We start from the raw sequence: 16,051 nt of genomic DNA on the forward strand, positions 1-16,051 counted from the left end.
AAGCATTATTTCCGCTTAGTACAGGTGAAGGCTAGCAAAAGACTGGGAAGCGACCAACTGAGAGAGCGACAACAGTCGTAAACATGCATTAAAATTAATTTACACCGAGTACAAGCATGAGTAGGATATAATCCACCATGAACATAAATATCGTGAAGGCTATGTTGATTTGATTCAATTACATGCATGAACATGTGCCAAGTCGAGTCACTCAATTCATTCAAAGGAGGATACCATCCCATCATACCACATCATAATCATTCTAATAGCGTGTTGGCACGCAAGGTAAACCATTATAACTCATAGCTAATCAGGCATAACACAAGCAACTATAATCTTTAAATGTCATTGCAAATATGTTTACTTCATAATAGCTGACTCAGGAACGATGAACTCATCATATTTACAAAAACAAGAGAGGTCGAGTTCATACCAGCTTTTCTCATCCCAATAAGTCCATCATATATCGTCATTAGTGCCTTTCACTTGCACGACCGAACGATGTGTATAATAATAAGAGTGCCCGTGCATTGGACTAAGCTGGAATCTGCAAGCATTCAACTCAAGAGAGAAGACAAGGTAATATGGGCTCTACGTTAAATAAGAATCATGCATATAAGAGCCACTAAGAATTTTCAATATAGTCTTCTCGACTCCCAAAAGAAAGAAAAGAAAATAAACCTATTTACACGGGAAAGCTCCCAACAAGTAAAAGAAGAACGAGAAATCTTTTTGGGTTTTCATTTTAATTCTACTACAAGCAAGGAAATTTAACTAACTCATTTTTTTTTGGTTTTTCTTAAGGTTTATCAAACACACAAGAAGAAAACTAGAAAAAGAAATTTAAACTAGCATGGATAATACAATGAAAGAGTATGAGCACCGACGACTAGTGTGTGAACATGAAGGTAAAATCGGTGAGAAATACGTACTCCCCCAAGCTTAGGCTTTTGGCCTAAGTTGGTTTAATACCAATGACCGCCTGGCTGATATCCATAAGTGAAACTGGGGTTGTACTGAGATGCAGAGGCAACTGCCTCCTGAGCAGCAGCGTGTTGGCGAGCTGCCTCCATTCCCCTCTCATATTCAGTTGCTTCTTCCCTGGTGAAAAAATATCTTTCTTTTGCCTGATAATCAAAAAGGTAGGGAGCAGGAAGAGTAACAGGGACGACGTTACGTCTGTCATAGATTAGTCGATAATGGAGGAATTGTTCATTCCTCTCAAGAAAATGATGATCGAACATAGCTTCTTTATCCAAATAAACAGGAGGTAAAACCATATCCCCCTCTCGTGGGGCTATATTAAGAAAATTAGCCACATGGGTTGCATAAATTCCTCCAAATAAATCCCCCCTTCTACTATTATTCTGCAACCTACGTGCAACTATTGCCCCCAAGTTATAACCTTTATAACCTGAAACAGCACTCTTGAGGACACAAAGATCAGGGACACACATGTGACAAGCTTCGTCCTTACCGTTAATGCATCTACCAATAAAGAGAGCAAAGTAATGTATAGCAGGAAAATGAATGCTCCCTATGGTAGCTTGTGCTATGTCCCTAGATTCTCCCACAGTAATACTAGCAAGAAAATCTCTAAATTCAGATTTGCGAGGATCATTAATATTACCCCACTGCGGGAGTTTGCAAGCAGTTGTGAAATCCTCTAAATCCATTGTATAAGATATATCATAAATATCAAACATGACACTAGGAGAATTACGCGTACAGTTATATTGGAACCTCCGCACAAAGGAATCGGTCAATTGATAATATTGATGACACTTATCTTGTAAGAAGTCCTCCAGCTCGGCATTACGCACATACGCGTCAAATTCCTCCTTGAAGCCTGCTTCGACCATCAAATCATCGGATGGCCACTCACAAGCCCGTACATTTGCGTCCCTCGGCAATTTAACATCTTGCTCACGTATAGCAATCCTCGGCCCTTTCTTTGTCGAGGAACCACCTTGGTACATTCCTCTAAGCATATTTTTTTCCAAAAATTTCTAAAATTTTAGTAACTTCAAAATAAAAGTGAATAAAACTAAACAAGAATGATAGCAACTACTCCTACAAGTGCCTAGAGCCTATATCATGCATTGGAATTGCTTGGGGCCTAAAAAATTTAACATGCAAGCTCAAGAACATGGTCACCTATGCAGCAAAAATTTGCAATGAATAAAGCACTAGAACAAAAACTATTTGGACCAATGGAGGAGTCACATACCAAGCAACAATCTCCCAAAGCAGTTTTGTGAATGGAGCTTTGAGCAAGGAGATCGAAAATCGCAACAAAACGAGCTAGAACTCGTGCTTGAGCTGGATGGGGATTTTTTTGGGTAGAAGATGAAGTGTGTGGGTGCTGGCATAAGTGGAGGGGGGCCACCAGGGGCCCATGAGACAGGGGGGGGCGCCCTATAGGGGGGGCGCCCTCCACTCTCGTGGCCTGGTGCTTGCCCCTCCTGCAGTGTTTTCAGTGCCTAAAATCCTCAAATATTCCAGAAAAAATCATACTAAATTTGCAGGGCATTCGGAGCACTTTTATTTTCGGACTATTTTTTATTGCACGGATAATTCAGAAAACAGACGGATAATACTATTTTTGCTTTATTTATTCTAAATAACAGAAAGTAAAAAGAGGGTACAGAAGGTTGTGACTTCTAGTTTCATCCATCTCATGATTATCAAAATGAATCCACTAACAAGGTTGATCAAGTCTTGTTAACAAACTCATTCTGAATAACACGGAACCGGAGAAATTTCGAATAACACTAAGTTACCTCAACGGGGATATGAAAATCCCCAACAATAAGAATATCATACTTTTTCTTGACAGTAGGGAGAGGAAATCCAAAACCTCCAAAAATGATAGTTGGAACTTTTTCAATAGAATTGATGCTATGAACTTGAGATTGTTTCCTCGGAAAGTGTACCGTATGCTCATTACCATTAACATGAAAAGTGACATTGCCTTTGTTGCAATCAATAACAGCCCCTGTAGTATTGAGAAAAGGTCTACCAAGGATAATAGACATACTGTCGTCCTTGGGAATATCAAGAATAATAAAGTCCGTTAAGATAGTGACATTTACAACCACAACAGGCACATCCTCACAAATACCGACATGTATAGCAGTTGATTTATCAGCCATTTGCAAAGATATTTCAGTAGGTGTCAACTTATTCAATTCAAGTCTACGATATAAAGAGAGAGGATAACACTAATACCGGCTCCAAGATCACATAAAGCAGTTCTAACATAATTTCTTTTAATGGAGCATGGTATAGTTGGTACACCCGGGTCTCCAAGTTTCTTTGGTATTCCACCCTTAAAAGTGTAATTAGCAAGCATGGTGGAAATTTCAGCTTCCGGTATCTTTCTTTTATTTGTAATGATATCCTTCATATACTTAGCATAAGGATTTACTTTCCACGTATCAGTTAAGCGCATACATAAAAAAATAGGTCTAATCATTTCAGCAAAGCGCTCAAAATCCTCATCATCCTTTGACTTGGATGGTTTAGGAGGAAAGGGCATGGGTTTCTGAACCCATGGTCCTCTTTCTTTACCGTGTTTCCTAGCAACAAAATCTCTCTTATGATAACGTTGATTCTTTGATTGTGGGTTACAAGATCAACAGCAGGTTCAATTTCTACATCATTGTTTTTGCTAGGTTGAGCATCAACATGAACATTATCATTAACATTATCACTAGGTTCATGTTCATCACCTGATTGTGTTTCAGCACCTGAAATAGAAATATCATTGGGATTCTCAGGTGTGTCTACAGTAGGTTCACTAGAAGCATGCAAAATCCTATCGTTCTTCTTTTTCTTCTTTTTAGAAGAACTAGGTGCCTCTAAATTATTTCTCTGAGAATCTTGCTCGATTCTCTTAGGGTGGCCTTCAGGATACAAAGGTTCCTGAGTCATTCTACCAGTTCTAGTAGCCACTCTAACATCAAAGTCATTTTTATTATTTAATTCATCAAGCAAATCATTTTGAGCTTTAAGTACTTGCTCAGCTTGAGTAGCAACCATAGAAGCATATTTGCTAACGAGGTGTAGTTCATCTTTAACTCTAGCTATATTATCGCCCACATGTCCTATCTCGAAAGCATTATTCTTTAACTCTCGACCAACATAAGCATTAAAACTTTCTTGTCTAGCCATAAAGTCATCAAATTCATCTAAGCATGGGCTATGAAATTTAGTAGAGGGGATTTCAACTTTATCATATCTATAGAGAGAATTTACCTTTACTACCTGTGTCGGGTTATCAAGACAGTGTGGTTCTTCAGGCGGTATATTAAGACCATGTATTTCTTCAATAGGTGGTAAATTCTTAACATCTTCAGCTTTAATACCTTTTTCTTTCATTGATTTCTTTGCCTCTTGCATATCTTCAGGACTGAGAAATAAAACATCCCTCTTCTTCGGAGTGGGTTTAGGAATAGGCTCAGGAGTTGGCTCAATTGGTTCAGGAATTACTTCAGGAATTGGCTTGGGAAGAGTCCAATTATTTTCATTAGTCAACATATTATTCAATAATATTTCAGCTTCGTCGACTGTTCTTTCCCTGAAAACACAACCAGCACAACTATCCAAGTAGTCCTTGGAAGCATCGGTTAGTCCATTATAAAAGATATCAAGTATTTCATTTTTCTTAAGAGGATGATCAGGAAAAGCATTAAGTAACCGGAGAAGCCTCCCCCAAGCTTGTGGGAGACTCTCTTCTTTGATTTGCACAAAATTGTATATTTCCCGCAAGGCAGCTTGTTTCTTATGAGCAGGGAAATATTTAGCAAAGAAGTAATAAATCATATCCTGGGGACTACGCACACAACCAGGAGCAAGAGAATTATACCAAGTCTTAGCATCACCCTTTAATGAGAACGGAAATATCTTAATGATATAAAAATAGCGAGACTTCTCATCATGAGTAAACAGGGTAGCTATATCATTCAACTTTGTAAGATGTGCCACAACAGTTTCAGATTCAAGGCCATAAAAAGGATCAGATTCAACTAAAGTAATAATTTCAGGATCAACAGAGAATTCATAATCCTTATCAGTAACACAGATAGGTGAAGCAGCAAAAGCAGGGTCGGGTTTCATTCTAGCATTAAGAGACTTCTGCTTCCATTTAGCTAATAATTTCTTAAGATCATATCTATCATTGCAAGCGAAGATTTCCCTAGCAGCTTCTTCATCCATAACATAACCCTTAGGAACAACAGGCAATACATAATCATTGGGAGAACCTTCATCATCACTATGATCAATAATAGGTTCTTCAGTAATATCATTCCCCCTAACTCTAGCAAGTTGTTCATCAAGAAATTCACCTAATGGCAAAGTAGTATCACGCACAGAAGTAGTTTCATCATGCATAGCAGATGCGGCTTCATGAATAACATGCGACATATCAGAATTCATAGCAGTAGCAGGTTTAGGTGTCGCAAGTTTACTAATAACGGAAGGAGAATCTAGTGCAGAGCTAGATGGCAGTTCCTTACCTCCCCTCGTAGTTGAGGGCAAAATAGTAGTTCGGTCGTCTTTCAAGTTCTTCATAGTGATCAACAGATATAAATCCCAAGTGACTAAGAGAATAGAGCTATGCTCCCCGGCAACGGCGCCAAAAATTAGTCTTGATAACCCACAAGTGTAGCGGATCGCAACAGCTTTTGAGGGTAAAGTATTCAACCCAAATTTATTGAGTCGACACAAGGGGAGCCAAAGAATATTCTTGAGTATTAGCAGTTGAGTTGTCAATTCAACCACACCTGGATAAATTAGTATCTGCGGCTAAGTATTTAGTAGAAAAAGTGGTATGATAATAAGGGTAACAATAGCAAAAGTAAAGATAAAAGTTTTTGGGTTTTTGTAATAGTTGTAACAGTAGCAACGGAAAAGTAAATAAGCGAAGAACAATATGTGAAAAGCTCGTAGGCAATGGATCAATGATGGATAATTATACCGGATGCGATTCCTCATGTAATAGCTATAACATAGGGTGATATAGAACTAGCTCCAGTTCATCAATGTAATGTAGGCATGTATTTCGTAAATAGTCATACATGCTTACGGAAAAGAACTTGCATGGCATCTTTTGTCCTACCCTCCCGTGGCAGCGGGGTCCTAGCGGAAACTAAGGGATATTAAGGCCTCCTTTTAATAAAGAACCAGAACAAAGCATTAGCACATAGTGAATACATGAACTCCTCAAACTACGGCCATCATCGAGAAGTATCCTGATTATTGTCACTTCGGGGTTGTCGGATCATAACACATAATAGGTGACTATAGACATGCAAGATAGGATCAAGAACACACATATATTCATGAAAACATAATAGGTTCAGATCTGAAATCATGGCACTCGGGCCCTAGTGACAAGCATTAAGCATAGCAAAGTCATAGCAACATCAATCCCAGAACATAGTGGATACTAGGGATCAAAACCTAACAAAACTAACTTGATTACATGGTAAATCTCATCCAACCCATCACTGTCCAGCAAGCCTACGATGGAATTACTCACGCATGGCAGTGAGCATCATGAAATTGGTGATGGAGGATGGTTGATGATGACAACGGCGACGAATCCCCCTCTCCGGAGCCCCGAACGGACTCCAGATCAGCCCTCCCGAGAGAGATTAGGGCTTGGCGGCGGCTCCGTGTCGTAAAACGCGATAAAACTTTCCCTATGATTTTTTTCTCCCGGACATGAATATATGGAGTTGGAGTTGAGGTCGGTGGAGGTCTAGGGGGCCCACGAGATAGGATGCCGCGCCCTAGGGGGGGGCGCCCCCTGTCTCGTGGACAGCCTGTGGGCCCCCTGGTGTTGATTCTTTCGCCAAAAATTCTTATTAATTCCAAAAAGTGCCTCCGTGGATTTCCAGGACATTCCGAGAACTTTTCTTTTCTACACATAAAACAACATCATGGCAGTTCTGCTGAAAACAGCGTCAGTCCGGGTTAGTTTCATTCAAATCATGCAAGTTAGAGTCCAAAACAAGGGCAAAAGTGTTTGGAAAAGTAGATACGTTTGAGACGTATCAGCGACAAACTTCTCCAGGCGCAGAAGAATCTAGAAACCTCAGGTAACTCACTGCCTCGCTTTACAATTGTACAAACCTTTTTGGATGATCATTTGAGTGAGGTGTTGGGGGAGAGTGGGGTGGTTCTGATGGGTGAGGGTGGAACTGGCGAGCTCATCTCGCTGATTCGTGCTAAGGAACTTGTGCAGGCAGCGCTCGCAGCGACGCCTGCTCAACACGCGGACCGGCTGGCAGCTGAGGCAGGGGCCTCGGACTTGCTAGCAGTCTGGCCCGATGGGGACAGAGCAACAGGGGTTGCTGTTCTCCACTCACCTAGCCGTGGCAAGGTGAGGCGAGTGGCCAAGGCGATCACCTCCAGGGGTGTTTGTTTGCGAAATCGCGTCATTTAGGTGCACACTCTATTTTGGAACATTCGTGGCTTTGGCCACGTGGGGCGTCGCACCCAACTGAGAGAATATATCAGGAAAGAGGCAGTAGACATTGTCGAGCTCCAGGAAACGATCAAAGCCGAGTTCCTCACCAGGATATCCTCTCAGTTGACCCCCTAGAGCGTTTTGCATGGAATCATAGCCCAGCGATAGGCCATTCGGGCGGTATGATGCTTGGTTTCTGTCAATCCACGTTTGAGGTACTGACCTGGGAGGTTGGAACCTTTTTCATCGCCGCAAGCATTTGTGTTCGTGCGTCGCTTCGCGAGCTTGTGATCATCCAAGTTTATGGACCTACAGATCACTCTCGCTCGGCTGAATTCTTAGATGAACTTCAAGCCAAGGTGCTCAAGGTATCAGCGGCCCAGATTCCTATGGTGGTAGGGGCGATTTCAACCAGATTCGCTCTAGCGCTGATAAGAGCAATGACAACATCAACTGGCCAAGGGTGGCCATGTTCAACAACGCAATCGCATCTATGTCCCTTAGGGAAGTGGCCAGAACCGGGGCGAGGTACACCTGGACTAACAAACAGCTTGCCCCGGTGCGCTCCATTCTGGATCGCGTGTTCATGTCTCCGGACTGGGAAGTGGTGTTCCCGTTGTGCTCGCTCCTCATCGAAACAAGGATCGGGTCGGACCACGTTCCCTTGGTCCTATCCTTAGGGGAGGATAGGATCCGTCGTAACCCACATTTCTTTTTTGAAACAGCCTGGTTCGAGGTACCAGGTTTCGACGCCATCTTCAAGGAGAAATGGCTTAGATGCGTCCAGTTCACTGGCCAGCAACGGGGCCCTTTGGATTTCTGGATTACGGTGGGGGGGCGCCTCCGGGCGTGCCTCAAAGGGTGGGCACGAACCAAGGGCGCGACGACTAGCTGCTCAGGGAGCACCTCGACAATGATATCACGCTCCTTGATGCCTAGGCAGACGCGAGACCTTTCTCCAAGTAGGAGTGGGCTCATCGATATGCCCTAGAAGGGCAGGTCAAAGCGCTGCTGCGTTTAGAGGAGGAATACCGGAGACGCAGAGGCGGCCTCAAGTGGACCCTCAAAGGGGACGCCAACAGTAAGTATTTTCACGCTTACGCGAACGGTAGGCGTAGGAAATGTTCGATTCTTCGGTTGCAAACGGAGCAGGGGCTCCTGTTGACCCAGTCGGAAATTTCGCGGCACGTGTATGACTTCTACATCAATCTAATGGGGGCCAATGACGCACAACGTGCGGGCCTTCACGCGGATATTTGGCTGCCCTCCCAACGGGTCCTAGACTGTGAGAACGACGAGTTGGGGCTCACGTTTCTTCCCAAGGAGATAGATGAGGCACTCCTTAGTATGAAATCTGACACAACACCGGGCCCTGATGGGTGGCCGGTGGCGATGTTCAAGCACTTTTGGCCACTGTTGTGCGATCCCATCTTCACAGTGTGCAAGGGCTTTATGCCTGGCTTTGTGGATATCGCTAGGCTAAATTTTGGCGTGCTCACGCTCATTCCCAAAGTTGCCAGAGCAGACAACATCCGTCAGTATAGACACATCGCACTCATTAATGTCCCTTTCAAGATCTGTGCTAAAGCTTGCGCCACCCGCCTCACCCCGATCGCTCATCGAACCATTAGTCGCATGCAATCGGCTTTCATTCGCGGCCGGCGCATTCTAGAGGGACCACTTGCCTTACAAGAAACACTACACGTACTGAAATGAACGAACCAACCGGCCATTCTACTCAAACTAGACTTCGAAAAAGCACACGACCACGTCAATTGGGACTTCCTGCGTCAAGTCCTCATCAGTCGAGGCTTCTCGGCTGCTTGGGTTCATCGGGTTATGTAGTTTGTCTCGGGGGGCCAAACGGCAGTCTTGGTTAATGGAGAGGTAGGGCACTTCTTCCAGAACAAGAGCGGATTGCGTCAGGGTGCCCCCATGTCCCCGATCTTGTTCGACTTTATCATGGACGCGTTGGCGGCTATGTTGCAGAGGGCCACCGAGGCTGGTCATCTCAAAGGTGTGTTGGGACACCTAATCCCAGGGGGTATTTCCCATCTGCAGTATGCGGACGACACGCTACTGTTATTCCAGCCTGACCTTCACAGCGTAGCAACGGTCAAAGACCTTCTTCTTAGTTTTGAGCTCATGTCCGGGCTCAAAATCAACTTCTACAAGTGTGAAGTCCTGCCCATAGGTTTAGAAGTGGATGAGGGCCGGCGTATTGCGGACTTGCTCAACTGCAAAGTTGGCAAGCTTCCGTTTACCTACCCTGATTAACCTTTAGACGCGAAGCGCATCACTGTCGATGGTTGGGCTCCGCTCTGGACCAAGGTGTGTGTGTGGGGGGGGGGTGGGTCTGCCCGTGGAGGGGGAAATTTCTCTCCTTCGCAGCCAGGTTGGTTCTCACAAACTCAAGCCTCTCCTCGCTGCCGCAGTTTGCGATGGGCATGTTCCTCCTGGCTGAAGGGGTTCATGCCAAGATGGACACGCCGCGGTCGCGGTTCTTCTGGGAAGGATCGGGGCCGAAGCGCAAATACCACATGGTCAAGTGGGCGGTGGTTTGCCGCCCCAAAGACATGGGGGGCCTCGGGATCACAAACACGCGTATCCTGAACATAGCTCTTATGTGTAAATGGATTTGGAAGATCTCCCAAGGGGCGACTGGTTTGTGGGCCGAGCTGTTGTGGGCCAAATACTTCCCAAACGGGAACTTTTTTGAAGGTGCAACAAGGGGCTCTCCTTTTTGGAATGACCTACAAGCGATCCGCCCGGCTTTCACCATGGCCAAGTTCATTATCGGCAATGGTCGTTCGGCCAGATTCTGGCTTGATTACTGGGTCGATTCCAAACCTCTCTGGTTGGAATTCCAGGATCTATACTCCTTGGTCGTCAACCCAAACCAATTAGTGGCGGCGGCCCTTGTGTCGACCCCACCGGCGATCCACTTCCGTCGCGAACTTAATGGGCAGGAACAAGGACAGCTAGCGTCGCTGCTCGCGTTGATCAGCTCAGTGGTGTTGTCCACGTCCGCGGACTCAGTGACTTGGGCTCTCACCTCTTCTGGCAAGTTATCAGTCAAGTCTCTTTACTGAGCACTTTGCCAGGCTTCGCCCTTCAGGGTGCCCAATGGGCTGTGGAAGGCGCGCCTTCCCCTAAAGATCAAGGTGTTCTTCTGGCAGCTGTTTAGGAACAGACTGCCCACCTCGGAGAATGTGGCCAAGCGCCAAGGTCCGGCGACCTGTTCATGTGCGTTATGTAACACATCTGAAGACGCGAATCACGTTTTCTTTAGGTGCCCGTTGGCTCGTTTCGCCTGGAGCGCGATCCGAGAAGCGGCTGGTGTTTCTTGGGACCCTAGATTGACTAGTGATCTTATGTCCAGTATCGACTCCGTCCAGGGGAGTAACTGGCGCGTGCTGTGGAGCTGCGTCAGGGCCCTTTCCTGGGCTCTTTGGCTGACTAGGAACAAGCTAGCGATCGAGGGGATCTTCCCGTCCCACCCAGCTAAAACTATTTACAAATGCAACCTATTCCTGAAGCAGTGGAGTCTGTTGGCGAGGCGCAAGGATTCTGAGAAGATGAAGCAAGCTCAAGATCGTCTGCGATAGGTGTACGCTCTGGCTAGGGAGCCAGCTGCCACTTCCCCGCCTTGAAGTGGCCCTTTTGGTTGTGTTAGCGAGCCTGCATGCTCTTGATTTTGGCCTCATGGTCATGTACCCCCCGCGCTCGACTTATTTTGGCCACAAAACTCTGATCTATCCCTGCCTGATATGGCCTGAGCCTCCGTGCTCATGTAAGGTTGGACCTATGTGTTACGTTTGCCTGGCTGTGGGCTTTATTAATTTAAAGCCGGACATTCCTAGCGTCTACGTTCTAAAAATAATAATATGTGCGACACATACAGTCTTTTATACGAAGGCAAACAGATTTGCTTCATTGATTAATTAAGAAGAAGAGAGTTGCCCAGATAATTTATAGAAAATTAGGCGAAAACTGATACAAACACCCCATAGGCAGACTACTCGCAAAGCATGAAACGCCATAACCGTACGAGCGACCCTCAAATGCATAACAACCACAACCTTTGACATTTGTACAACATAACAGAACTCCGACACTTGTATAAACCCTCGACGAGAACATCGCCAATGACAAAAACTGGGCACCCTCCATCATAAGACCGCGAGCACCTTCCAGATGACTCCACCCTTCTTGCTTTTGTTCCTCTTTGATTTCTCCCTGCTTGATTTCTCCTTCATGAGGCAATCACTTGACTTGCCAAATCCAAGGCTGATCAGCCGCCCATTTGTCAAGAAAATCATAAAACTTGGATTGTTTTGGTGTAGTTGTCACCAGCTTATAGGAGCAAGCACCAACACACCGGTCGAGTTGAGGCTTATAGGAGCAAGCACCAACACGCCGGTCGCATCGACATCCTCAATTTGAGGAAACATCGACACGACATCCTCGACCATAGGAACTACCATCAAGATGGGCTCATACTCCTCTAGTCGCTCACATGACCCACACGTGGTCACCGAGGAGTCCGCCTCCGAATGCTCCACAGAAAAAGGTGAAGTAGGGCTCAGAATTAGTTCCCGAAACTCGTGCATGATCTGCAGCACCGAAGCCATGAGCACGGCAATGTACTCGCCCTCAGTGGTAGGCAACATAGAGGACAAAGGCATATAGAGACGATGAATTGTTCCCAACACGAGGGGAGAAACATTCATATAGCTCTCGTCCCTTTCCCCTAGTCAGCAGCACATGTACGTATAGACCAGCACACAAGTTTACAAGCGTATTTCTTGGTCATAGATATGGGGACATCAACGGTCCCTAAGCCCCCGTCGCCCGTCTCCCTCGTCTGGCAACTCGAGGAAAAAACTGATGGAAAAATAGGCAATTTCATGATTAATTCTAGTAAATAAATCATGAATAAAACCATTATTAGCATGCATAGCTCTAGCATACTGGATGAACATAATCTCATGAACAACAATTTGGCACATGCAACAATGACCATAATAAAAGATTGGATCAGATCATAACAATGATCGATTGCAGGTGAAGTAGAGGTGGCTGCAGAGGTGATGTTATTGACAGCGATGTTGGTGACGTGAGGTTAATGACAATCGAGACAACAATGTGTGCCACCGCATGACTTGGACGAAAGACGACCCGTGGTGGCAGATGTGAGTAGTCGTGCGTAGCACTTCCCATAACTCTAATTCGCCCTGTCCTAGTGCAAATCACAAGTACAAGAGGTTCCAGAGACATGCTCTCCTTGCTCATCAACGTATGACGGCATTGGGAATGGAGTAGACTACGATGAGAGTGCAAATAGCGAGAGGCAAAAATATTAGCTCATTTTGTTGTATCTTCGGTTGCAACCGGTAAGTCAGTCATATATGTATAGGAGAGCCAAGCGGTCTCGTACCAAGGTCACGATCCAAATCAACTAGGTTTCCAACTTGTAAACTTATATGTCAGGAAAACAATAAACTTGTCAACCAGGAAAAAAGGCAAAAGGAAGTTGTGCTCATGCAAGGCCACAAATCAAATTTTGACAGACCAGGGCACTTGCCGCCATCATGCCTGTTAATGCTACTTGTTTAATATCCCAGTGTTTATGCCTTGAATTGCAAATTATGTGTGAATATGTATGTCATACTCCCTGGTCTCTTCGTTTATACTATAAAGATGAGTCTGTACAATAAAATAACAATGCCAACTTGTTTTCAAACTGCAACAAAAGGACTTTGAAGCATCATTAGTTTTAGTACACACACACTAATTGAAGTCACGATGAAGTTAGGAAAAAAAACTAGTTGGATTACTGATGCGGAGCATCCTATGATCATCCCCATGTACACTACGACTACTCCGCAAGCTCGAAGTGTCCATCTGATGAGACCTCGAGCATACACCATTGGACCTATGATGAACTCGCTCCTTTTTGAATCTTCCCTTTCTGCATGTAAGACATGGATGCTACCTCAAGCGCGGACCTTGTGCATACTTAGGTACACCCGAGGAGACCATGGAGAGCCCAAGTACCAAGGCCAAGTGTGCACGGAGAAGAAAGAAGAGCCAGCTGCTACAACAACCGGACATCGAGCCATGTCCCGGACATCCGGCCCCGGCCGGAAATCCGACCCGTGCCCCAGAAATCCGGCATCGGCTATCCAGAGAGCACCGGAAAGGACCAGCACAGCCCGGACATCTGGCCATCACCCCGGACATCCAGCTCCCCCAAAGTCCCGGACATCCGGTCCTGCCTATCCAGAGAGCACGGGAATGGGCAAGTCTAACCCGGACATCCAGCCCCCAGCCCGGACATCCGGCACCCCTACGCAGCTATGGGCCGAGAGCCCATGTAAACCCACTCCCACTTACCCCTTCGTGGCCCTACACTATATATACTCCCCCACCTCCTCCTAGCTAGGGTTAGCAATGTGATAGCTCATTTGAGAGATAGAGCTTTGCTCATCCACTTGGTTACTTCTCCATTGGAGTTCACGACCTCTACGGAGAAGATCCCCCAAGCGGATTCAAAACCCCTCACGGCAAGACCCCTCAAGACCCCCTCACGGATAAGAAACTTGCTACTCATATTGTCCCTTGTTGATCGTGGATCGTGTATCTCTTTGTGTTTTGAGGATCTAGCACATGTGTAATCGAATCTTGTTGGTTTGAGTGATTTCTCTCGTATTTCCCCTCGTGATTTTCCTCGTGTTCTTCGTAGGATCCACTCCAATCGTGAAAGATCGGCCCTAGGTTTCCACCCTACATCATCTTGGTATCAGAGCCAGGTTGATCATGAATTTGGAGTCTCCCCCGTCATTTTCTAGCCTTATTTTGCTTGATTTCGTCCTAAATTCGAAAATCCCCACCAAAAATAGCCCCCATTTTTTGTTGTGATTTGTTGGTTGATGATGTTTTGTTGATTTTGGTCCATGGATTCGTTGTGTCTTGAGTAGATCTAGCTTCTCCCCAATTTTCCCCACTTTCCGTCCATGAAATCTCTCCAATTTTGCCCCCAAAATCATCAATTTCCGCCCCCAAAATCGAGTTCATCCTCGGACTTGGAGCCCGAACATCCGGCCCGTGGCCCCAGACATCTGCCCCCCGGACATCCGGCCCGTAGTCCGGACATCCGGCTCCTCGAGTGCATTTTCGCGCAAGGTTCTGGACATCAGGTCCCGGATTACCGCCCCCGACCCCGGATGTCCGGCCCCTGGGATTTCAGCCTCCTGTGTTTCACCGTTTTGACCATAACTAATTCGTCGGAGTCCAACTTTGACGTTCTTTAGCTTGTTTTGAAGCTATTGATATCCTCCATCCCACAAAAATACTAATAACATCATTTGACTCCATCAAATTTTTGGAACTTTGGCATCTTTGTCTAGGGCCTTCACCACATCATCCGCATTCCACCACCGACTTTCGCAACCTAACTGTCACATCTCTAGCTTCTGGTAATGCATTAGGCTAGCTTCATGTGTGCATCATGTCTAAATTCTGAAAGTTGAATTGAGGTTAGTTGAAACCCTCAGAAATCACTTCTGAAATAATTAACATTAAAATCTTTCCAAATAGGTCCAAGAAAATGTTCATGTTTCTCTCTGAAAATATTGGTTAGAGGTAAAATTCAAACCAATATCTTAAGGAGCTCATAAATATTATTTTGGGCATTTGGAATTAATGCAATAACTATTTGCATTGGATATACATATGTGCTATATATTTAATATATGTCCAATAATTCTGGGTAGATGTGAGGGGCTTTGGAATAACCATTTTAGTCCCTGCAAAAATTATCAGAAGCAAATAAATTCATTTAGTTTTTATTAAATCAGAAACAAATGTCAGAAATAGAAAAGAACACAAAAAAAGGAAAACCCTTACCTGCACCTACCTGGCGCCCAACTGGCCCAACACTGTTGCAGGCCTAGCCCACACCGCCGCCGTCGTCAAGCTGCTGCCAGGAGGACGCCGAGCGCGTGCCCGGCACACGTCGGCCACCTCCTCCCTGCCTGGCTGCCTCCTCCTCCCCTGGACGACTCTGGGCGTCGCCACGCACCCCCTGGAACCCCCTCGCTCACTCCCTCGTCCCCATCCCCTCCTCTGGCTCCCCCCCTCGCCCCATCGAGCAAAGCTCGTCGCTGCTGCTCGACGTTGACGTGTCCACCGCCTCCCCCTCGTCCCCTCGACTTGCCCAAGAGCTTTGCCTCGACGCCATCGTCTTCTGCACCAAGCCAAGCGACACTGGAAGCTCATGTTTTGGTGCTTGCTATCGTAGTTCATTCCCCGAGAATCTCGCAGCGCCATCTCGTCGATTTGTGTTGCAAAATTTCATTTTTCTTCCTAGACTTGATGAGTCTGGAATGTCCTGACCCCAACCAGATCTGAATCTCAGGCATATATGATGGTTGGAATGTTTCCCAAGAGCTATAATAATGGTCTCTCTGTAACCCGGTAAGTGGATGTCGTGGCCAACACACCCAGCCGGAAGACCTATTATTGTAGTATTTTGATTGAGGAAGTTGGCCACCTCCCCATAAGGAT

The sequence above is a fragment of the Triticum dicoccoides genome, chromosome 1B, assembly GCF_002162155.2.
Source record: "Triticum dicoccoides isolate Atlit2015 ecotype Zavitan chromosome 1B, WEW_v2.0, whole genome shotgun sequence".
Lineage (NCBI taxonomy): Eukaryota > Viridiplantae > Streptophyta > Magnoliopsida > Poales > Poaceae > Triticum > Triticum dicoccoides.